We start from the raw sequence: 25,927 nt of genomic DNA, 5'->3' as shown, positions 1-25,927 counted from the left end.
TTATCACCACCTGTTTGGACAAAATGTGTTCCGCTTCTCCGTGGCAGGATCTTTCTCCACATGCCGCAGATGAGTGCCCGAGACTTCTCTGTGCACCTAGGTTCTTTCAGAGGAGACAGAGTAATGAGCCTTGTACACATTTGGGAGAACTGTCCCCTTTTGCCCACATGGGAGACTGATGACCTCTTTATAGCTGACATCCGTGAGGAGCATTTTTCATTATGGAACAAGCAGCTGACATTGCGATACTGGTGTTTGCACAGGGAAATAAGAAGGTAACAAAGGAAGAGACTATCACATCAGATGGACGATACAATTCTGCTCTCACTTTTATCTCTTGGCAAAAATGTGCTGCTGAAAGCCCGCTCCGTGCTGTTTTAGAAACTCTGAATAATGGCATATCTGGGAATGTTGGTACCATTTTCTGTGGTTGAATCCAGTCTATATTATCTTTCAATCTATTCACACTGACTTTGTGTTCCACTTCACTCCTGCAAAGTGTTCCAAAACTTGTATTTATTTCTCTCATTTCTAAAACACAGTTTGAATGTCTTTGTAGGAGCTTTAGTATTTAGAGTCTGGCTGAAGCAAAATGAAACTGCATCATGCTGGCTAGAGTTCAGCGTTGAACATTTGAGAAAAAGTCTTTAGAGAGAGCACAGCTGAAATAGACAGGAATCTACATTCATATGGCCGCCAAAGGACCAGAGTGAGCCGGAGGGTCAGGAGGGCCCCATGTGCTGCCTGGGCCTCAGAAGAAATACTGATGATTCACAGGAACAGGGGCCCCAGAGAGAAAAGCTTTCTGGGAGCTACTGTTCCAGAATTTTTCACCGGTGTATAGAGGGACAAGAGAAGCTGCTCACCAACAGGGACATGGCTACAGCGAACCCAGCTTCAGGAGGCTGCTTGCAGTGGTCTCTGCTGCTCCTTGTGGCCTGGTGCACATGCTGTGTGGTGGGAGGGAGCGTGGAGATGGCTCCAGCCCAGACCCTGCCTGCAGTGCTGGAACAGAGCAAGCAATAGACGTCTAGGGTCTTAGAAAGGAAAATGGTGCCTATGTGGTCCACGCCAGTGAAACGCCAGGATGCCTGGCGCACGTAACAGAGCAATGGAACAGTGAAGGGCACTCCGGCCAGGTGCCCCAGCTGCTGCAGGTTGCCCGTTTGCCTGCTGCCTGCCCACCACTGGGCAGGAGGTGAGCTCGCAGCTCTGAGAAGGCTAATGAGGAGTGGGCCTCCCTGCTGCTGTGCTGTCCCACAGGCCTGTGGCTGCCATGCTGAGGAAGGGCACGGAGGCCACAGGCTGATGACACAGGTAACATTCAGTTCCCACACACGTCTGCAGGGAGCAGGTGAGGCAGGAGCAAACATCGCCCACCTACAGAACGAAACACAGGAGCTGCCGGGGGAAGATGCCCGGCTCCCCAGTGGGGATGACACAGGACAGGTGCCTCCTTTCAGCAGGCAAGGACATTTTTACTGATGTGCTCAAGAAGAGATTTGACAATTCTTGGCAAGTAACTAAATATTTAAGAAAGTGGATTTAAATATCAATTATTTTAAAAGGTAAAATTAGCTGACCTCTTAGGAAGGAATTGAGATGAGATAGGAAGATGCCCACTTATTTAGAGAATGTGCTGGAAAATATTTCAAAGAACTGTTGTGTTTTTGTTTCCAGTAATAACAGCTCCAACAAAAGCAATGTAGACCATGAATAGAAATAATCATTGTATGTAGTAATCCAGCCACAGGAGAAATGTTGAAAGCTCATAGTCCCATTTTTTTTTTCTTTTTTTGGTGCAATTTAGATTTTCCTATAAAAGAGAAATAACAGGGATTGTGGTAAAAACTGTTTTTCTCTCCTCCTTTTACAAACATTTACTCCATAATTAGAATTTTTGATCCATGCTAATGAAGTGATACAGATGCAGGGATATTTGAAATTCACAGCTAATTCATAAATATTATCTTGCCAAGAATTTCAGCCTCTCCCCCAGTAGAACTTTCTACATAGAGCATTGGAAGTAAGCAAACCCGTTTTGGGTTTGGATGGGTTAGCTTTTTGGTACCTAATTTCTGCTGAACTGATGCAGAGGCAAATTCAGCAGGGTCATGGCTGGAGGCAGGCTCAGCTGGGGATTGTTCTGGGTGTTGAAGTGTTTGCTGGGCCTAACTAGAAGCTGAGGCCTAGCGCCAGTTGCTGGGAAACCTGGGAGTGTGGAGCTGTAGGCAAGTCTAGAGAGGTCGGCAACATTCTAATTAAACACCTATTTCCAAAGGAGGTTGTAATCAAAGGGGAAGTAGGGCAGTGGCCTTAAGAGTTCTGACATAAGGCTCAGTGTGCACAGGTGTATTGACCATGTTTCTAATTTATTCCTTAATGCTCTGCCATTTGGGGGGTTGTAATCAAAGGGGAAGTAGGGCAGTGGCCTTAAGAGTTCTGACATAAGGCTCAGTGTGCACAGGTGTATTGACCATGTTTTCTAATTTATTCTTAATGCTCTGCCATTTGGGGCCTTGATCCTGGAGGGGCTGCCTTTTCCTGGGCTGACCCATTCCTAGAGATAGCAAACAACATCCCGGCAAGCACACCTTTGCTTTATAAACTATGCAATCCAGAGTCCATAACCTCAACTATCTCTTTCATCAAACTCTCACCAGTACAATACACCAAGCCAGTCGTCCCTCTACCCTAAATCACTCAGGATTAAGTACAAAACAACTAAGGACCACCCTATAGCTTAGGACCCACCAACATTATTTACACTATTCAAAGCTAAATTCACTCCATGTACCTACCCTGCCTTCCCCCCTTTGCCTGAGAAAACCCTAATAAGGGCTTTGGGCCATGCTCTTTTTCCTCCTCTCCTGTTTCCTGATGGGCCCTGTGTGGCTTGGTGTGAGTCTTGATTCTAGGGACCTGTGAGTATAAATATCTTTCTTCATGCCAGCCATTTCCATGTCTGCTGTCTTATTATACCTGGTTAAAACAAATCCTAGTACAGGTTTAACACAACAGGGTTACTGACCCCGTGAGACTGAGTGGTGGCCCATGACTTTCCCTTTCCTGAGCAATGTCTGTGGAGAGGGATAGGTTTGCAGACCCCTGAGCTGCAGCTCCAGGCATGGGGGGTGGGGGCTGGGACAACCAGGAATATGCATGTAATTCTGCTTCAGAGGGTCTGATATCAGAACTGACGAACACAGGACTTGGGAAATCCAGCCATGGGCAGCACAACTGGTAGAGCCAGGGTAAGAAGAGAGCTCTCACTCTAAAATGTACTTACTTTTTAATGCAACAATTCCAATTCTGGAAATTTGTTATCAGAAAATAACAAGATATGCAAAAATATCCTTGGAAATCTTTTTATATTGTACATTATTTATAAAAAAAGAAATCATCCTAAATAGGAAGATTTAAGTATATAATGATACAGTCATAGGATGCATCACTTAGCAGTCATCCGGCATAGCGTTTCATGGCATGTAAGATATCATTAATTTTAAAAATCAGTTAATAAAGCAGCATTGTGATATAAATAAAATAGACATTGACATGTACGCAGAGATTAAAAACTGGGGTTATCTCTGGGCTATGCCATTACATTTGTTGTATGTGCGTGTCTATTTTTCTGCATTTTCCAAATTCTATACAGTGAACATGTATTAATAATTTAACTTAGTGATTCTCTGGCATACAGGCTGGGTTGATCCTAGAGCAGGATAGAGAAACCCTGAGTAGCCAAGAGATTCCTGTAGAAAGAATACGGATAAGGAGGGCTTTGTAAATAGTCAGGGTTCAATCAGCCCCAGGCAGTTTGGCCTCAGCACAAAGCTTTGCAGAAGTTTATTTCCAAGCACCAACTGCTAGTGTATCTGAGTTTCTGATACTGAGCACCCTGGCTCTGACATGCGGCCTGGTGTCTCCAGGTGACAGGAGGCTCCCCAGCCACAGGGGTGTTATTAGACCTGGGCAAGGAAGGTGATGCTGCGGTGATGCTCTCCAGTTGGTGTAGAGAACTCATAATTAGCAACAGCAGGAACCCGAAAGAGAAAGGAGGAGAAATAACCTGCCAGCAAAAGCGAAGAATAATTTCCTCATGAGATCATCAATCCCTTAATAACCTAGGGATGATAGTAATTACATTAAATACACATAAGAAGAATGAATGCAAAGACTACGATCACAATACAATAATGTGCCAAAAGGATAAACACAAGAGCATACAGTAGTTCATCCCTCTACAAGGAAAGGAAATCAATATTGATCAATTCATTTCAAGATCGCTGTTTTTATTAGGAAGCCATTATTTCTCAGAGTAAGGATGAGGGTAGCAGCACCTGTCACTTTTCAATCCCTCAGGACGCTCAGCGGAAAAACAAAATCTGGGAAACTCATGTGCATTTGAAATAAACGCTCAGAAAATACTTGTTGCATATAATTAAGATCTGGTAGTACTTTTATAATTATAAAAAATTATAATTAAAATGCACATCCCCCAAATTTTAAGCCTGCAATATTCACAAGGCAGCCTCTTTCTGACAGATAACCTGTGACAATTTCATAATAGAGGGTTCAGAAACCTCATTAGACCACACGCGTGGTGCAGCTGAAGCACTCAACGGTTTCCGAGGGTTTGTCAAAATCTAATTAGGCAAACCACAGGCATCTGCAAATGTGGAGCTTTTGCTCCAGACGGGTGGAATCTCAGGGTGCCCCAGAGCTTTCACGGGGTCGATTTGCTCTCAGTGTCAGTGACTTGAACACTCACCTAGGATGGTCTTTTTGGTCTTGCAGGAGAAAGTATTGCCCAATGCATGTATTCACTGATGTATAACTCCCAAGTTTGGTGATATCCCTATGTGCGCTACCAAATGTCCATGGGGGTTGGGACACCCAAAGTCCTTTTTTGATCTACAAAATGGGTTCATGATCCTGGGCTCTTGCAAGATATGTCTATAGAATTGGCTGCAGGTCCCAAGCAGACAATATATCTGTTCCCCATGGAGCTAACTCTCACCGCTCCACCTCATGCATGCTCCTCCGTGGAAGCAGCGAGTTGGCCACTCTGACAGCATTGGTAGTGAGCCCTTCAATGGATGTTAAATCTGCAAGCTGGTGAAGAAAATGGTAATGGGAGAAGGCAGATGAGATCTAGACAGTATCTCTGAAAGAAAAATGTCCTGTCAAGGAAACCATTGCAACGTGCTATAGTGGAAAAAACACAAGCTTTGGAATCTGGCAGATCTGAGCCTGGGCTCTGGATATACCATCTATACCTTTGTGATCTTTAACATGCTATTTAGTAGCTCTAAGCATTAGTTTCTCTTCCACTGCACTTCTGTGTCCTGGTGCTCTGGATCTGTGGTCAGTGGGCGTGCCACTGTCCCTCGGGAGTCCTGCTTCAACCCAAACTTCTTTCTCTTCAGCTTCTCTCTGCTAACCATGGGACAGGGTCCTCATCTTTCATCCTGCACAGCACAGCACAGCACACACAAGAGGATGTGAGCTTCATAGTCACAAAGCGTATAAAAATGCTGCACAGCACAGCACAGCACAGCACAGCACAGCACACACAAGAGGATGTGAGCGTCATAGTCACAAAGCGTGTAAAAATGAAACTTTACTTCTCTATAATTGAACCTAGTTCTTGAGCTCCTATTTCTGCTGATGGCAGAGGACTTGTTATTGCCAATTGGATTATAAACTATGTTACTAAGTAGTTCTTGCTCTATTTTGGGTAAATAGTTCAGGATGTTTTCCTTTCCCTTCTCATTATCTCTCCCCATGGGTAATCCAGGAATCAACTAGGCATCTGTGGAAGGGAGCATCTATCTCTCTTTATCTGGCTCAGTTCAATATTGTCTCTACTGTTGATTTTCATTGAATCCAACCATGTTCATCTACTGCTGAATGTCCCATGTTCCTGCAGTGCTTTGTGCTTTATCTGTCACCCGGTGTCCTCTTAGCCCTGTCTGTAACCACAAGGCCTCTTCAAGGCCCCCTGCCCATCAGTCCTTCCCTGGCCTTCTTGGGGGCTTGGAATGCTTTTAGATGGGCATCCCCTAATAGCTTTTGACAAAGAACCTCTCCCCTAAAATCTCAATGGCTTACAATAATATAGGTTCATTCCCACATTACACATCAGCTGTGGCTTTGCTCAGTGACCTGTTATTATAGGGAATCCAGGTAGAAGCAGCAGCTTCTATGGGAACAAATATTTGGAACAAATAATACAATCTACTGTGCTCACTCACCACTCAGGAGTTGGGAGAGACTTGGAGCAGAGAAGAGGTAGATGTTCAGTTGCTCTTTGCTAAAAACACCCTGCTCCCATTTCTACAAGCCGCCTCCCTTTCTTGGTAGGCTGATAAATGGGTGGTCCTTTACTTCCAGACCAGCTGCCCAGCTGATTTCTCAGGCTCTACCTCTGTGCCCCTCCCCACCTTAGAGGGTTGGCCATTCTCTTTTCCCCTGGAGCTTAGGCCAGGGGTTTCAGAGAGTAGGGACCTTCCATGGTCACTCATGAACATATGTGCTCTGGTCATGATTCCTCTAGAACTTTTCTCCTCATCAACTCCTTGAACTTTTTCTTCTTTTGGGTGAGAACACTGGGAAGATGTCATCATGGGTTTTGTCCCATTCATCCCAGCCTTTGGGGTTCCCAAACCCTTCTTTACCTCTAAAAACCCAACTCTTGCAATAGAAATCATCAGCTTTCAGCATCTTGGTTATCAGTTTTTGTTTTTTTTAAAACTATATTAAAACATTCAGTTGACACCTTTGTTCTTGGTGTGTCTGCCCTTCCCTGAAGCAGTGGGGATCACTGATGTAATGGGTAGAGGGTCTATACAACAGAAGGTGATGTGGGGGAAACAGTTCAGATTTTTTTCAGAATATTATCCTGCCACACTTTTGATCAGGCTTTATTAAAAAACAACAGAAGAGAATGAAATTAAGAGAATAACTTATGCCTGAATCCAACTTCCTCTGCCCTCACTGCCCAGTCATAGTCTCCCTGCCTCTCCTCACCACCTGCAGTGTCCCACACATCCGCTCACCTCATCACATCAGAATGCTCCTGGCACCAGAGATGAGGACTTTCACCTGCAGTGTCCCACACATCCGCTCACCTCATCACAACATCAGAATGCTCCTGGCACCAGAGATGAGGACTTCTGTATTTTCCTTTTAGTCCTGTGTTTACTTCTCCAGTCCACATTTTCTGCCCTGGGATGGGATAGGCCCCTTTCAGGGTAAATGACAGCAAGACCATGAATTCTGTTAGTTGGAAACTCTTCAACCTCCCCTCCCCACCTCCTCACCCCGTTGTTCTGCCCCTGTGGTGCTAACAACACACTCACACTAATCTGATAGAAGGACTGGCTTCACAGTCTGGGTTGTTAAGTCTTAAATAAGTAGCAACACATACGAGACATCCACAGCCCAGTCGACTTTGGCTGCACAAGGCTCAGACTAGTTTCTTTTTAGTCTTTCCCCATCAGCATTTCAATAAACCTCAGAATCTAGCCTCACCTAGAGGTGTTATTATTTTTAAAAGCTTCATAGCCACCTCTGGACCAAGTCCACCTACTGTCACCCCAGGCATTTATCTTCCCTCATCTGCTGTACTCATCCAAAAGGTCTTGTCTTCTTAAAAATTAAGTTATAGGTGTGGTGCTGTTGTGACTGTTTTCAGTGTACTGTGTGTGATGACCCCTTTGTAAGTGCCCTCGCCTATGAACACTGAAATTTGTAAAGGCCACTAACTATTCTTCATAAAACCATGGTAGAGAACATTTTTTCTCTCTTCTGAGAAAAAAAAAGCAACTAAGAAATAATTAGTGGAAAATTAGCCAAGCAAGTGACCTCTGGGGCTGAGCATAATTTTTCTGTCCTCACGGGTTCCTAATAGCAATTGAATAATAATTATTCTAATTATCATTCTGGAGAGGCCATAGCCCTTGGACGAGGAACCAGAAGATGACATCTGATGCCTGGACTGCTACTGATGCCCTGCGTGCCACTTCCCTGGAAGCTAACAATAGATGAGATTGTTTTTGACTCCTACCCAAGGGTTTCATGAGGAATAGCCAATCACCTTTATAACGGGGTGATGGCATTGGCATGCGCAGCCACAAGTGGTTGATCCTCAACTACCAGTTCCTCTTCCTTTATACCCATTTTACAGCCATGTGAGCCTTCGGTTCTTAATCAAAAGTGAGACGTAACTCATCTATAATTCTTTACAGATTCATGTCAGAGTACTTTTATTCTACTCAAATTTAATATTATTGTTTTACTGAAAATCCAATGAAAGCTTTTGGAAGGGACAAAAAAAATAGTCATTCATTGTTATCTTATTTTATTACATCTTAGAGAGACTTCTTTTTGGAACACCAATAACTGGTTTTGAATACGCCTGCTCTACTGGACCGTATAGAGGAAATTAATGTCAAGTATGACAGCCAATCCCTGGGCCATTTCCGTTTTTAATATTCTCCAAGTGTAATCATTTTTCAAGATTCTATTCATAAAGATTTTAGAGTGCTGATGTCCATGTAATTCTTATAGACTAGTGGTCTTTAAAGTGTCACTCAGCAGTCTCTCATCTGTTCCTGTAGCTTTCTTGTGACACAGGTAGAGGTATCCTTCCTGTCACCCAGCTAGGCCACACCGAGCTGATTCGCAGATAATATAAGGTTTAATGAAGGGCCAGACCTTAACTAGAACTCAGCTCTTTGAATTATAGTCCAATTACTTTATCACACATGCTGAAAAGCGCATCAGATTTGGTGTCAGATTGGCTTTAGACCTGGATTTACACATGTGCCTGCTTATTTCACTGGGCAGTTGTGCACTAAGTGAGCACATGAGTGTAATAACGTCACACAAATGTGGACTTGTGTTCACTTGTGAATCTAGAGAGCCTGGTCACATGGAGGGCATGGAAAACTTCCTTCCACATAGGAGATGATGTCATAGTTTTAGTGTGGTGTTTCTACTTCAGTGGTTCCCAGCTGGGAGGGGCGATTTCTGGAGGCAGTTCTGATTGTCACAAATGGAGGGGACTAAGTGCTACTGGCATCTAGTGAGTAGAGGCTGGCATGCCACTGAATATCCTGCAGTTCACAGGACAGCCCCACAACAAAGAATTTTCCAGCCTCTAAGTCAATAGTCAACGTTGAGAACTCTTGCTCTAGAGTAGGGCTTCTTAACCTGACAATCATAGACTCAAAGATAAGCTGTGAGGATCCCGGAACCCACCCTGGTCTACTTGGGACAAGTGTGCCTGTTTCTGGGAAGGGTTCATGACTTGTCAGTTATTGGTTTTCATAGAGGTCTGTAATTTCAGCATAGCGACCATCCTTGTCCTAGCTGCTTAATACCCAGTGAAACTGCTGCTTTTACAGTTTTGAGTCTTCAAATCTTTTGGGGGAGCAGAAATGACATATCACATAAATAAATAAACCATAATGTTGTTTTGACCTCAACTAAGTATTGAAAGAGACAAAGAGAGATGCACTGGAAGATCTAGTAGATGATGGGCCACCATTGCTGGGACCAGGCAGAACGTGGGTAGTGCTGGGAGGAGAACATCATTTTCTTCTGTGTACTTCACAATTCCCTGAGAAGTTTACTTACGTTGCCTCACTTGAGATTATTCTATGCCCACTGAATAGATTATTCACCTCAGATCCAGGTCTGAGTCTCTTCCTAGAAGAATTTGGAAACTCTAGTGGAATCTAACTGTCACATTCAGACATCCTGGCTAAGTGACCTCCAGGCACATGTTCTCATAGTGTGAAAAATTCAACACCTTGTTAGAGCAATGATTCATGACTGAATTATAACCATTGACGTGAGCCTGATGAAGCTATGAACTCTCTTCTCAGAAAATTGCTCATGTGCCTCAAACACACCTGATATTGACTTTTCAAAATGACAAGGGTTCCTATTCTCTTTGATACACAAATGATTACATCTTGATTGGAGCACATACACACTTCTCTGTCCCTGGACCATGTAATATTTATTTCATAAGGTCTTGAATCAACGTTAGTCCTCCTCTAGCTTAACTTTCTAAATTACTCTCCTCAATTTTTTGGCAGTCATGGGAAATAAGATAGAGGAGATAGTTGAGACCGACTTTCAGACAGAATACTTTATTTTAATGGCTATGAACTGCTAAATTGTAATACATTTTTCTTCTCTAATCTCTATGCATTGAACATGTCCAAAATACAAATAGTTATTGCTGGTGTTATTGCCCAGTTCATATTGTTTCCAGCGGGGCATGAATTCTGTGGGAGAAAATAACCTGTTCGTCTTTCTCTATATCTTGACCATTACTCAAAAAAGTCCTGGAGGTAGATTATAATCCTTACCTTCTATTTCCTTCTGGATTATTTTGCTCTAAATCCAAACCTCATTTCCAGAACATAAATGAAGTTTACTGCAAATCAGACAGTCATAAAACTTTTTAAAAAGACAGTCTTAATGTGAAGGTAATTCTTTAAGAAAAAATAAAAAAGCTAACCATACCCTCATATGGAAAATGGGTAAAATCGAGAAGCACTAATGCGTTATAGAATTTATCACCTGTGGCTCACATGGTCCAATTCTATCATAGCTGAAAGTAATCACATTGTTTTATCACCACTCTGCTGCCTGTATGGTCTCAGCCCAGCTCCTAATTCAAGTGCCTGTGATACAAAAGCTATTGTGAGTGGCCATTGGCTCAGGAGGGAGCAGTCAGGAAGCTGAGCTCTCTCCCTTTCTCTGAGTGAGCACTTCAGGGCAGGACTTTGGCTCATTAGTTGTAACAGAGTATGGCTCAAGCCACACAGTTCCCTTGTAAGTGTAAACTGAAGAAACTTGTTTCTCCAGAGGTTTTAATACAGCATCTATCTTCAGAGCCAAACTCATTCACAGACTCGGAAAGGAAAGCAAGTCATCTTCCATTAGTATGAGTTGGTAATCCAGGTAAAAGTAAGGGCTTCCCTCAGCACGAGAAATATGGCCACAGCCTGAAGTGTATCATTAGTTGTCTTTTACAGCCTAACTTCTTCAGATTGACCAATTCGAATTGTGCTGGAGACTCAGACAAAGACAGTTAAAGGAGCAGACAGAAAACGGACATTCTGAAAATAATATTTCCAAAATATCAGAGCATTTGCAGTAAACATTCTGGAAGCAGGGAAACCAGTCTGATCATGAGCCATGTGGAACAGAATAAGATTAGTCATGTTTTAACTAGAGGCCCGGTGCACGAAATTCATGCATGGGTAGGGTCCCTAGGCCTAGTCAGTGATCAGGACCAATCTGTGGGGCAACCATCAGGGCAATCGGGGGAGTGGGGGGCGCTGGCACCCGCCTTGGCTGGTCTGGGGCCTGCGGGCTGGGGGCAGCTCCTGCATTGAGCATCTGCCCCCTGGTGGTCAGTGCACATCATAGCAACCAGTCGCGCCAGTCATTCTGCCGTTTGGTCGATTTGCATATTAGGCTTTTATTATATAGAATATAAAATAAATATGAAGTATTGCCTTTCTGAGATGAGAGTTAGTGTACATATGATTAAGTGTACATGTACTGCAAGCAGACCATGGGGTTTGAATTCTGGGTCTTTCACCTCTGGATGTGTGATCTAGAGCAAATTACTCCTCTCTGACTAGTGTTCTCATCTGTGCACTGGGGTGTACTCAGTATCTGTGTTATTCTAATTGTTGAAATTTAAATGAAATAATATATATAAAGTATTAGAACCTATGAACAGTGCTTGAAACAATCAATCAACAAGTATTTACTGTGTGCCAATTATGGGCAAGGTGCTGTTCTTGGCACTTGGGCAACAGCAATGGATCAAAGAGACAAAAATTACAAACACATACACATCCTGAAAATTCACAGAGGTCATATTTCACAGCAAACACTCAATAATTAGTTAGTGCTGTGAAAAGTCTAATTGACTGTTTTCATCACAAATGGAACATGCATTCCAGAAAGCCCAAATCCTGTTTATCCAGGCACATTGCTCAGAGAATACGGCCACCTGAGGAGAATTTTCCTGGTTTTCTAATGAACCCCTCTCTGTCTTGATATTTTTAATATTGCTTAAAATATGGCCTCCCCAGTAGCCAAGGAGCTGAGATTGTACACAGAGCTTCTTAGCCATCTCTCTCAGCACAGAGCCCAGCTCCTCAGGGCAGGGAGGCCCTGCCAGCATGGTGATCTGCTCTGATTACTGTCGTTGTAGCAGGTACAAGTTTTTGGCTTCAGTGTGACACTTGAGCCCATCTGTCTTGATAGCCACAGCCCCTGTTGACCTTTAGCGTGTCCTCACCCCCTACTTAGTGTGTGGAAGCTGTGAATAAAGGCATTGTTGGTGCTTCTGTTTGTCTGACTTGGAGCATGCTGGCTGGTGCAGGCTCAGCCCATTGTCTGTCTCCAACAAATCACAGAGGTAAGAGGTGTTAGTTAAAGAGACCCGACACCTGAGACATTGCCATCTCTCGTCCCCTGGGTAATGGACCGAGCAAAGTTGCTGACCTCTCTTTCACCACCGTTAATCTTTTCCACATTTAAGATTGCATGTACAACTCTGCAAATTAGCAGAGGCTTATAAACTCAGGATTTGAAAAAAATTGAGCTGATCTAAGATGAATTGATGGACAAGTAAGGGCTTAACTAAAAATTTAGAACACATTCCACAGACCTGGAGGAATATTTCTGCCTACCATCAGGTAAAGAACTGTTAAACAAAGATGATAGATAGATAGATAGATAGATAGATAAAAAGATGTAGATGTATCTATATCTTGTATAAAAGATAATTTTAAGCCACCTGTAAAGTATAGCAATATTACAGTATAGTATATATTACATCACATTATATCTGTATCTATACACATATATACATTATACATATATCTATACATATAGGGTGTCCCCAAAATGTATAAACACAGTATTTAGTAAAATACATCTTCAAAATTGAGCCATCAGCTGTTAAAGTGTGTATACATTTTTTGGGACACCCTGTATACACGTGTGTACACATCTGTGTGAGTTACTGAAATGATGCACAACTTTGCTACATGAGCACAATCTGTACTAATATGAGCTTTTTAAAAATAAAATCTATGTGGCTAGCTTTTGAGGATGATGTATTCATGGTAACTTGGAAATGAGATAGAAATAAATAAAATTATAGATTTGTAGAGCTGAGATGCAAATCAAATAATTATCAGGAGAGCCGAGTGGTAGCGGGTCTGGTGAGGTTTCGCACACCTGAAGAGAATGTCAGGACTCGGCATTTACAAGCTAAGCAGCAGCCCCCAGCCAGAGTGATTCCCCCCAAGAAGCCCGGATAATTCAGGCCAAGATGAGAAGAGCGGCCCAGGATGTCAAAAAAAAGAAAAAAAGAAAAGAGGTCTCCAGGAAGCATCAGTATGAGATTAGGAATTTTTGGCCACCTGTATTTTCAGTCCTTGCATTATCACTGAAACACCCACAAAGAAATAGGACGAGTGACTTCTTTTGTAATTTTTAAATTACAGATTTAAAAATCTTTGTATTAATCCTTCACCTTTGCCTGAGTTAAGCTGGGGATGTTCAAAGGATGTTTGGCTCAACATGTTAAAGAAAGAGCCCCAATACGTTCACAACAAACATTTTGAAGTTCTGCGTTCTGACTGGGAACCATCCACAGGTGAGGTCAGTGCTTCTGGGCTGGTTTTAGAGGTATGTGAAGTATGCACACTTCACAGGGAAACATTTTATCCTGTGCAAGGCTTTTTGTTGGGTTTATGTTGACTCAAAGAAATATAAATAAAAACATGCTTCAACCCATTGGAATGACCTCATGATTTATTGCTTCCAAACTTGAGGAAATCTATGCTCCTAAGCTCCAAGAGTTTGCTTATGTCACAGATGGTGCTGCCAGGGAAGAGGTTATGTTAAGGATGAAACTCTTTCAGCAAAGGCCTTAAAATGGGGACTTTGTCCTGTAACAATCATCTCTTGGCTAAATCTCTTCCTCCAGGCTGATGCTCTTAAAGATGCCCCTGATGTTCTCCTGCCTCAGTATTCATTAGAGTTCCAGGGCAGAATCCTGGCTGCGACTGCCTCGGGCCGTTTCCTCACTGAGGTCCTTAAGAAAGCCTCAGGTTCGGAGCGGGACAGCATTTCTGAATGTATAGATTGGATGGTGTAGTAAAAAGTACACCTTCCAACGAGTCCAGGGAAGCTGGAGATTTTTAAGAAGATTTCTATGGAAGACAGACGCAGTATCCAGACTCATACGCATGATCCGGCTATGCTGGATGAAGTAACTTACGTAAATACCTTCAGGAAGGGGGCACAGTTGCCGCCAGTGTGCAATGACGGCATTATGACACCACCAAAGGGCGCTGAAAGGTCACCAGGGAACCCTGAGGACGTTAACTAGGCATTCAAGTAGTCACCGGTGATTGGGTAGAATTTCCTAAAAATGAACCACAAACGTTTTATAGGAAAATAGTGCTGGCTGTCCTAGCCAATTCAGAAATTCCACTGCCATTCTTTGATTTTTTTTTTTAAATCCAACACTTAAAATTGGCACTATGGGGAGATTTATTTCATTCCTATGTGAGCGGTTTAAAGAAACTGCAGGACTTGTTTATGGAGATGAACTCATTCCCAAGGTGACTAGATAGAAGCCAGCCATGATTTACACCATAAAATTTTTTTTATCTGGTGTTACAACATCTGGATAAAACAGAAATTTTATCATTTAAGTTTTAGACTAGATAAATGCTACTTTAAAGGGTGCATAAAGTGATATAGTACTTTGAAACTAGCTTTTAGATTCTCAAAATTCATATCCTCTTGCTTAGTGCAATTTGGTTCCTGAAAATAAAATTTAAACTTGTTTACAACGGTTTAGTTTTGTAATAAAGTGGCTAATTTATCTGCAGCTGCTGTAGCAAGCTATTATAAAACTTGAATTTTCACAAATGGTGAACTTTAATCTGTTTTTCAACTAGTTTATTTGCCTTGCCATACATAACACTTTTAACCAGGAAGGCTTAGAGAAAAACATGGTGTTTAAACTGTGCTCTAAACAGTGGAAATACTAAAGAAATTTATGAACAGGATAAAGTCAATGGCTCTTATATGGGGCTTTGACATACAGGTTGCTTTATAATCATTTTTTGTGCATTACAATTTGGTGAAAAATCTTGAGTACCCTTTCAAAATATTTACATGAGAAAGTCATTTTATTGCTCTAAGGTAGCCCTAAGAATTTTTTTTTTAATTTAGTGTGACTAAAGCTTTATTTGTTTGCAACATTGTTAAACTCCTTTTTAAATTCCTACATGAGTTAAGGATATTGTGAAAATGACAAAGCTTTAACACCTGACCTAAACTTCTAATAAGGTGGAAAAGTATTAAATATATGCTAACTCCTAGCAATCTGTTTAAAAAAAAAAGTAAACTTCACATAAGAGCTTCCTCTAGCCCTGGCTGGTGTTTGTCAGTAGTTAGAGTGCCAACTGTCAGGTTCAAATCCAGGTCAAGGGTACTTACCTGGGTTGTAGGTTAATTCCCCACCCCTGTAGGGGAGGCAACCAGTCCATGTGTCTCTCTCACATCAGTGTTTCTCTTTCTCTCTTTCCCTCTTCCACGCTCTCTGAAAAGCAATTGAAAAAATATCCTCAGGAGAAGATTAACAACAACAAAAAGAGCTTGCTCTATATAGACTAGCTAATTCTACATAAATATTTTAAAAAAATGAAATTTCAGCCTCAGAGTGGATTTCATTAGAAAACAAATTATACTAGGTTATTAGTTTATTCTCTCTTTTTAAAAAAAATATATTTTATTGATTTTTTACAAAGAGGAAGGGAGAGGGATAGAGAGTCAGAAACATCGATCAGCTGCCTCCCGCACACCCCCCACTGGGGATGTGCCCGCAACCAAGGCACATGTCCTTGATCGGAATTCGAACCCGGGACCCCCCAGTCCGCAGGCCGACGCTCTATCCATTGAGCCAAACTGGTTAGGCCTGTTAGTTTATTCTCTTACTAAACATGACATGAAGTCCTCTGTATAGTTTTTGTTTTTAAATTGTTTCGGTATTTTAGCTGAAAACACCACTAAATGTGCATATATGTGTTATATATAAACTTCATCTTTTAATACTGTTTATATTTAACCTATTGTTTAAAAATAAAAGTTAAAGAATTTTAACTAAATGCTTAAAAGTAAAGTTTTGCCATTGCTCGAGGGGGAAATGATCAGTTTGTTTCAGGTTCAGAAATTATTCCCATGTTCCAAAATTATGTTAGAAAATATTCAACATTGGCCCTGGCTGGTGTGGCTCAGTTGATTGAAGCATCGTCCCATACACTGAAAGGTTGCAGGTTCGATCCCCTGTCAGGGCATGTGCTTAGGTTTCAGGCTCAATCTCCAGTCAGGTCTCATTCTGGAGGCAACTGATCAGTGTTTCTCTCTCTCCCCTACCCTTCCTCTCTCTCTAAAATAAAATTTAAAAACTCTTAACAAAAGAAAATATTCAACTTCATTTGCAGTTAAAATATATGTTCTCATTGTCTTAGTTTGCTGAATGGGTAAAATAAAAAACAAAAAATATTATGTCATTTCGATTTGGTTTATACAGAGACCAAAAAACTCATGTGACTTCTTTTGGTTCCATTACAAAATGCCAAAAATCCACAAAGTCTATTATAATGAAAAGAGTCAAGTTGTAAAATGGACTTACTTGGTCTTCATTTGCAGTATCATTGGTTAATCATAAAAAGGGAGGAAATGATGTAATCCACACATTGGGTCAGAAACCCCCAAAGAGCTGAGTTGAATATTTGCAAGATTCAAGACTCCAAAGTTAGAAACTGTTTAAGAGAAGAAAATGTAGAATTATCTTTGTCAAAGCAGAAAAGTGCTTTTGAAGTTTGACTTGCCCCTCCTCTGAATATTGTTCTTATGAAAAGAAAAGTAGATGCTATAACCTTAGCTATAACTTTAATTATAACTCAACTTGAAATGCTACTACAATTACCTGTATGGGTAATCTGTTTGGAATAGATATTCAGAAAGGGCTCAAATTTTTTCTGCTTTTATTTCTAGTTGCTAAGATAAGTGTTAAAAATTATAATTTTTCATATTAATTGGTTTCAAAGTCTTCTTAAATAAAGGTGACTCAGCAGCGGAGTTAAAATATTATAGTCTCACCTGGCCAGTGTGTCTCAGTAGTTAGAGCATCAGGTACTGAAGGGTCTCAGGTTCTATTCTTGGTCAAGGGTACGTACTGGAGTTGTAGATTCTATGGCTGGCTCTGGGTTGGGGCATGTGAGGCAGACAGCCAATTCATGTGTCTCTCTTCTCTCTCTCTCTCTCTCTCTCTCTTTCTTTCCCTTTCCCTCTTCTCTCCCTTTCAATCTCTCTAAAAATCAATGGGGAAAAAAATCAATGGGTGAGGATTAACAACAACAACAAAAATTATAGTCTTAAAGGAAAAGTAAACATAATACTTCCTCCAAGAAAAGAGCATTTTTCTAAGTATAGAGACATTAATGCTGTTTGCCTTTTATGTATTGTTCTCTTTGTTCTCAAAGTAATGTAACATGATAGAATTATTAAAATGAAGGTTAAAAAGAGCCAAGAAAGACAATTGAACTATAGTTGTGCCAGACAATTGAGGGAAAGGATCATTTTTGCAAGAGATATGGAGTGTAATAAAATATTTCTTTTACATATCTTTGGCTCTCTGTTTTCGTTCCAATTGCCTAACTTGAATTATAACCACCCACAATCACTTATTTATGGCTCATCATGGATTTGTAGACCTGGGAGAGTCTTTAGACATCAGTTAGTCCTGCTTTCTCACTTTACCTGAGAAGTGAGAGAGATTGGGAAAGCAGAATCACTTACCTGAAACCACACAGGAAGAAACCACCTGACTCAGCCCAATGTTTTCCCAAACCCACCCAATACGCACACTTACACTAACTCTTTTAGCTACCAAATGTGCATTGTCCAATATACCAGAGGGGAGAGATAGGATGTACCTGGTCTTCCCATTGTACCTCTTTTCTCAAATGCTCAGCACTATCTGTCTTATCTGTCCCTATTTGGCATTAGGAAAATGAAAACGACAAAGTATACCTTTGTGAATTAGTACTTGTAAATGACATAGGTACTGGAAGGTCTATCAAAATAACCCGAAAAGGTCTTCACCCCTGTGGCCATCTTTTACTCATCACCAGAAGTAGAAACAAACAAATTTCTGGCTTAAAAAATTGTGGGAAAAACAGGTGAGTGAGGGGTAGTCGCCTATGGCTGCGGGTAGAGGGAGGGATGTGCTACAGGCAGGAGGAATCTTTGGAGGGGATGAAAATATTCTGTATCTTAGTTGTGGTGGTGGTCTCTCAGATGTATATAATTGTCAAAACTCATAGAATTGTACATTTTACATGGATTCAGTTTTTATACATAAATAGTTTCTCCATAAAATTGAGTTTAAGAAAACTATGTCAGGAATCCTATGATAAAAATGTCTAAAATAGTATTTCTCTTGATATCTAATGAATAAAAAAGACTCTATTCTTGTTTTATAAGATTACCATAAGGTACTTTTAAGAAAGCGAAACTACTTACCTATATAATATGGGAAATCAAAGATTTCTGAGTATCAACACAATTTGAAATATAAGATTATGTAAAAAAAAAAAAAGGTGAATTTCTTCTCTTCCTCACCCAGGAAAGGACTGGAAACTAAACTCTTTGGATGTGAGAAGGAAGAAGCCCTATCTTTTTACCTCTTTGCTGACCGGGGTGTCCACCTCAGTTTACAGGCAAAGAAGAAATACCTTTTAAAAGCTGACTACTTTCTTTACTTACTTTCCATTTGACCTAATATCTAAAAATATACAGCTATGCAATAGGCTCCCTTTCTCCATCACAGCAGATAATAAATCTACAATTCTGGTCAACTCTCTTAAGTCTGCCAATTAACTTCTATCTTTAAGCAGGCCATTTCACATTGCCTCTGCCAGAGTCTCCAGGGAGAATGTCTAAATGCAGTGCCCTATTTTCATGCAACTTAATGCTCTTAAACCTGATACTATCTCTTGGATCTTGAATGAGGGCTGGTGTAGGAGGCACAGAGTCAGAGCAGCTGAAAAGGCCTAAATACTTCTGTAATGCCATGGGAAGTAGATGGTGCTATCTCTGCCCTATGAGACAAATGAAAGAATTAGAGGTTTAGTGCATTAACTGGGCGAAATGTTGCACAGCATATTGTTAAGTAAGACCAATTAGGCCCATTGCCAATGAAGTTGAATCTTTAAATAACAGGGCAGAATGCCCTCTGGGGAAGATACTGTCTACATGCAGAAATAGCCCTGGGATGGGCAAGGAAGAGGGTCTCGCTCACCTGACACATTCCTATGAGAGTCCCCACACCTCATGCTCTGGCTTCCTCAGCTCTTCTGTTGGCCTGAGAGGCCTTCCCTTCTGTCCTGCCTCAGTCTTTTTTTTCTTTTCCTATAGAGGCTTCCCTATTTGTAAATGTGACTCACAAGAATTCAGGATGATAAGTAATTAATGATCAGAAATTAGGAAAACAAGCTAGATATTTCTCTCTCTGAAGCCCTTCCCCTAAGGTTATTGACTCTTTGCAGAGTGGTTTTATTTTCTCCTTTGATCTGGTATCTTTGCGATGAAGCCTGGAGGACACAGCATGGCTTTGGAGTCAAAAGACCTGGTTATGAGAAAAAGTACCACCATACTAGTGGGATGACCGGAAAAGAGGATATATGCTTTGCTTTTAATAATAAGATTGTGTGTTCTTAACCCACATTGTATAAACACAGAATTTTGAAGTATAGGTTTGGTTTTTAAGAAACCATTAATTCCGCCAAAACCGGTTTGGCTCGGTGGATAGAGCGTCGGTCTGTGGACTGAAGGGTCCCAGGTTCGATTCCGGTCAAGGGCATGTGCCTGGGTTGCGGGCACATCCCCAGTAGGAGATGTGCAGGAGGCAGCTGGTTGATGTTTCTAACTCTCTATCTCTCTCCCTTCCTCTCTGTAAAAAATCAATAAAATATGTTTTTTTTAAAAAAAAAGAAACCATTAATTCCAAACTAAACAATAACAGCTGTTTATAATTCAGTGCCATCTGAGTTGACAACAACTTAGAATCAGAAGCTAAAATATAGAAGTGGAAAGAGGGATGAAGATGTCATAGGAGGAACATCAGACATGTAACCCGGAGGAAAAGAAAAGAAGTGGGAAACAATGCACATTCCTGCAAAGGGAAAGCGACTATGCGTGAGGCGTGTGTAGAAAAAGACCTGGTTTAAGTAAACAAGGGTGCTGCACATGAAAAATAAAAGTGTGCGGTTGACCCAGGGCCACAGTGAAGCCTGGAATGCTGGGCCAGTGGCACTATGTGTAAAATTCATGAGTGGGGAACAAATTGGCTGAATGTTTGGGATTTAAACAGTTTGCTTTACAATTGAAAAACCAAACCAAACCATATTCAGTGATTGTAGTAAATAGGTCCCAGTGGACACGAAACGCATGAACAATGGAGAGATGCAGTGGGAAGACTCAGAAAGCAGCGGCTCAGGCTAATGAGCGTGGCTTTTCTCAGCGCGCCTGTGTGCTCAGGGATGCAGTTTCACAGTAACTGCATATACTACAGTCACATTTTCTGCCGCAAGGACTATAGTAGTTAACATTTGTGGAATGCTTACTATGTGCCCAGCACTGGACTAAGTGCTTCCTATGCAAACCTCCTGAGCATCCAAAGATAGAGACAGGGTTTGATTCCCATTTCAGGAAGGAAGACCTTGAATGGGCAGTGGTCAGGTAATGTGCACAAGCCACACAACAGGCAGGTGTTAGGGGTGTGAGCCTGTGCCTCTCAGTCCAAAGGCTGGGCTCTTCATTTCTCTCCAGCTTTTCACATCCAAACTGGGAATGGTAAGGCTAGTCTCCTCTAACTCACAGGTGTGCTTTGGGAGAAGTATATAAAAGGAGATATGTGGAAATGCAATGTAAAACATAAACTACCTGACCAACATGCATCACAGGCTGACTAGTGCTAATTATATGCCAACTAACAACAAGTTCAAACCTTTTTGGAGATTCGAACACATTATCATTTTTAAACATTAATTAAAATATTTCCATAGAGTTGTATGGGCCTAAGTTAGCTTATTTAAATCAAACAAATAATTAACATTGATAAACTGTGAACAGTTACCAGTGTGAATAGATCTCAAAGATATACTGTTGAGCACACACACACCTACACTTACACACACACACCAAAAAAAAAAATGAGTTGTGAAATGAAATTAAAAAAATGAATTGAGGGTGTTTTAAAAAATGTATACATATTTTAACAGCTGATAGCTCAATTTTGAAAATAAAATGTATTTTAATAAACATTGTCTTTGTAATTATTCAAAGTGTGCATATACATTTTGGGGGGATACCCTATATTATTTTTTAACCACTTGCTCAAATTTTCAAAATTTTGAAATACATAGTGGTACTATGTATTACATATAAATAAATACTCATTTAATAAAATTATAAAATCATAGATCATATTGAAAATCATATACCACCAGCCACTCTAACAGATAAGCCCTGATATTTAATGGCTTTAATGTAATAAATGCTTATTTATTCTCATTTACATCACAGTCTAATATAGGTGTTCCTGATTTTACATGGCCACTCAAGGAACCTGGCTATTTCCATTGTGTGGACATTGGGCCCTCTCTGTTCAGGTGGCAGATGTCATGTACAAGGCATATCTACAAGTCCCTACTTGGGCACAGAAGTGACATAGTTCCACCCACATTCGGCCAGCATTCGGTCACGTGTCCACACCTAAATGCACAAATGTCTGGGAACTGTAGTTTCACGTTGGGTCTGAGAAGAAAGAACTGATTTTGGTGAATGGCCATAGGGAGAGGATTGAGAGTACACAGTAACTTCTGGATAGTTGCTATGTGTAGTCAGGAAAAGAGGAAAACTAAAGTAAATATGTAAAATTTGATATTTTTATGGCTGGGTGAAAACTACATAAGTATTATATCACCATTCATACTCTTCTTCATGTTTAAATGTTTTACAGTTTTAAAAAGAAAAATGTGGTGCAAATGGGAAACTTTTCTTAATGCTCCATATTAAACTGCCTGTCTTTAACCAAAACAGAGCTGGCAAACTAAGGTCCGCAAGCTAAGTTTTTACATTTTTCAAGAATTGTAAAAACAAGCAAATAAATAAATAAACAAGAAGGAGAAGAATATATAACAGAGACTGTGTATGGTCCACAAAGCCTAAATTTTTTACTATCTGGCCTGCAATAAATAAATAAATAAATAAATAAATAAATAAATAAATAAGAGGTCAACCACTGTGCTAGAACAAAAGAAAATGTGATTTATGTCTGAAAAACATAAGTTAAAACACATATGCCAGGCACTGTGCTCACACATGAATTTTTTTAAATAACAGAAATTTTATAACAGTGCTATTGAGTGGGAAAATAGGAATTTGAAGTACAGAGAGCTGAAGTAATTTGCACAAAGCCATACAGCTATTAAGTGAAATCTTGTGGAATTGAACCCCTGGCAGTCTGATCCCAGAATGTAATATTCTTCACTACCATACCATTCTTTCTTCCTAGTTTACATTTTGACCTTTCATATTTAAAAGTATTTTCTCTATCTTAATAATGAACTGATGAAATTACAGTTTATACTTAAAGTCACATGTTTGCATTGTATTTGACATTTAAACATACATATGCATACAAACATATATGCATATGAAATACTTGTTAATAAAGGAGTGTCAGTCTACTGGCTTGGGAACCGCTGCCGTGGAGTGGGAAAGTGAACTGAGTTTGCCACTCCAGGAAACACTAAGAATTACAGGATGGGAAAAGGAGGAGACTGTAGTAACAAGGAAATCAAGGGAGCAGAGATTTGCAAGGCACAAGGTATCCTAGTTGGTTCCCTAGAAACAGCCTGAGATGGAGCTTCTTTGGAAGGTTTATTGAGAAAGTCCTCTTAAGAAAAACCTATAAAAATGTGAGGGACAAAGGAATGAGCAGGGGAAGAGGATAAGTGAAGATGGGGGTTTAGTTGGCCTCTGGCTTTAGTCTGACCCATGGGGCACTCTGTAGCATAACCAGCCCCACAGCATTGAGGCAGGTGTCACCTGTGAGCTCCCATCAGCTGAAGGATGTTCTCTGGGGAGAGGCTGTGCTGTGAGCCCTTAGCAGTCAATTCTTGAAGCACCTAGAAGATGGATATACGCCCTGATGAAGGGGGTTTGGAGCGCATGAACAACATTTCTGTGGCTTCTGCTGCAGTCCCAACACCTGGGAAGGTCTAGACTGCAGAGTGTTCACCGGATTAATCAAACACAAGCCTACCCCAAGCCTTGGTGAGAATGAGCAAGCTCTCCAGCAGTTGGGAGGGAGTCTTGATTGAACTGGGTTGAAGGATGGAGGTGGGGACAGCAAGTTTCAATCACTCTTTTGAAAAACTTGGATTGAAAAGAGAATCTGAAAAATCAGCTAGAGGCAAATGTGAAGATAAATCTATTAAGTTATAAATACCTCCCAAGACTCTTCTGAACCTATTCTCTACCTCTAAGTCTCCATGTCTTATCCCAGCTCTGGCCACATGTGACTGGATCAGAAATGAGTTGGTGTTTAATCTATATAAGCCTGGCAATAGCCTGGCAAAAGAGTCTTGCTGATGGCAAAGTGATGAATGGTCAAACCGATCGGATCTTTCATTTGAGGGAACTTGAATGTGAGGCTCACTTTGTAGAAGCAGAGAGGGGGCAGCTGAGTCATGAGCTGGCACCAGAGTTGCTCCAGGGCCATCAGCACCGCGCTGTGTGGAATCATTAGAGCTCCTGCCGCTCACCAATGAGCCACAACCTTGCAGTTCTGCGGGCAGGGGCACCGCTGAGGCCCTTTCCTCTGTCTGTGGCAGCTTATACTAAATCCTCATTAACTAAGATATCCAAGTGATCCTGTTTTTCTGACAATCTCAAGAGCCCACCCCAAGGCAGGTGGTATGGTGGTGGGGGGGGGAAAGAGGGGGGACAAAGAAGGGCCTTGCTTTGTATTGTGTCTGAACTAAGATGTCATCAGCTGTAAGGCACACCACTGTTTATGTTCCAAGAAAGAAGAAAAAATGTTCAGTGGAATTATAAAGGGCCTTCCTTGTAAGAAACACCCTGATTTTAGAGATGTTAAATGTGAAAAAATATAAGTCTTAGGATTGATGAATTACAGTATATTCAGAAAGTGAGAGTGTGAGATGTTTCTAGATTGAGTGGAGGAAACTATTGGGCAGACAGAAAAATGAAGACACCTCAGGAGGGAGAGTGGGATGATAATGGAGCTAGGTCCAGGCAGAGCGGGAAGGACCAGCTCAAGGACACAGAGGAAAGCTTCATCCTCATGAACTGGACAGTGGGCCATGCCCAAGCACATAAAAATACATGTCGGCGAGACAAGCGATGGTGAGAAAGCTCAGGCCTTGGGCCTCACTTTCCTCAGTTATTAGGTGGCAATTTTGTGTTTCATTTTGGAATTATTTCAGGACGTTTTTTATGAGTTCCTTTATAAACTCAGGCTTTTGTTTCTGGGTGTTAACTGCATTTTACCAATGATTTTAAGAGCTGGCTGAGAGCATAAGGGTGCAGAATTTAGTGTTTAATAAAAGGACAAATAAGCTCCAAATACAAGAGGGCTACTTCTGGGATCACGCTACACTTCAGCAGAACTGCAGACAACTCTTTTCTTATGAGATTGCCAAGTGATGCCATCGCAGATTAGGATGTCAATGAACATACTGCAAGCTTGGAAGTACAATCCAGAGAAGCCTGAGTGCGCGTAAGGTGTTCATCACCAAAGGCCCATGTTTATCTACGAAGGCCTGCAAGCTCAGGTGAAGCCATCACTGGGCTTACAGATGAGACAGTGGGGCCAGCAGGTGACATTCTACCCAGAGTCACGCAGGTGTGTGGAAGCAGGACTTCAGAGCTTCTCCGCCTGCAATGGGGAGGTGCCTCCACACCACTCTCTTACTCACTTGGCAGTTTTATAAATTCGCTCTCCAGATTAAATGTCTTCATTTGTTTTGGAACAAGTTTAGTGTGTTCACGGTTTGCTTTTCACAAAGACAACCATTTCACTAACATTCAACTCCAGACGAAGAGATTCTTGAGCTTGGGATTTGGCACTCAGTGCCGTGATGCTGCATGGTTTCCATATGTCCTCCATGGACATAAGCTCCTCAAGGGCAAAGGTTCTGTGCAGTTGTTAACTGTGTTCTGTGTAGGGTCTTCACTCAGGCCCCACCCGTGCTTAGACCTAACTGAGTGCTGCTTTCTACAAGGCTGAGCACTCAGATGTCCCACCATCTCAGGTGTGGCCAGCCTTCCCAGGCAGCTTTGGGGGACCTCAGAATTGGACAAGGATGAGCTTCCCTCCATGTTCTCCACCGGCTGTACTCACTGCTCAGGTTACTCGATCGGGTGCTGTTACATGGACCTCTCTTTGTTCATGGACCTCTCAGGCTGGAAGCATTTCCACCTGTCAACCTTTTCACATGCATCTCCAGCCACAGAACTGCGGTCAGTGTCTAGCTCCTACCCTTTCCAGCTGGGGCCTAGGGCAAGTGACTCTACCCCTCTGTGCCTCACACTCAGTATTTGTTTTTTTTGTCACATGGTTTGATTTTTGATAGCCATTAGGCAAATGATCAGGTGCATCAATTGAGTCTAGATATATATTTAGAGGTGAAAGGGATACGCCTTTCTTTAAATGCTATTCCTTTGTAAATTTTAACATAGGTAATAACTGTGTTTC

General features: G+C 41.4%; 1 pseudogene; it reads left to right on the top strand.

Annotated features, from left to right (window-relative positions):
- The window catches only part of LOC102256491, a 54,552-nt pseudogene extending 40,100 nt beyond the window's left edge, over nucleotides 1–14,452 (top strand).
- The last annotated feature ends 11,475 nt before the right edge of the window (nucleotides 14,453–25,927 follow it).

The sequence above is a fragment of the Myotis brandtii genome, unplaced genomic scaffold, assembly GCF_000412655.1.
Source record: "Myotis brandtii unplaced genomic scaffold, ASM41265v1 scaffold240, whole genome shotgun sequence".
NCBI lineage: Eukaryota > Metazoa > Chordata > Mammalia > Chiroptera > Vespertilionidae > Myotis > Myotis brandtii.
The sequence above is the reverse complement of the archived record's forward strand: the minus strand, read 5'-3'. Positions and strand labels throughout refer to the sequence as shown.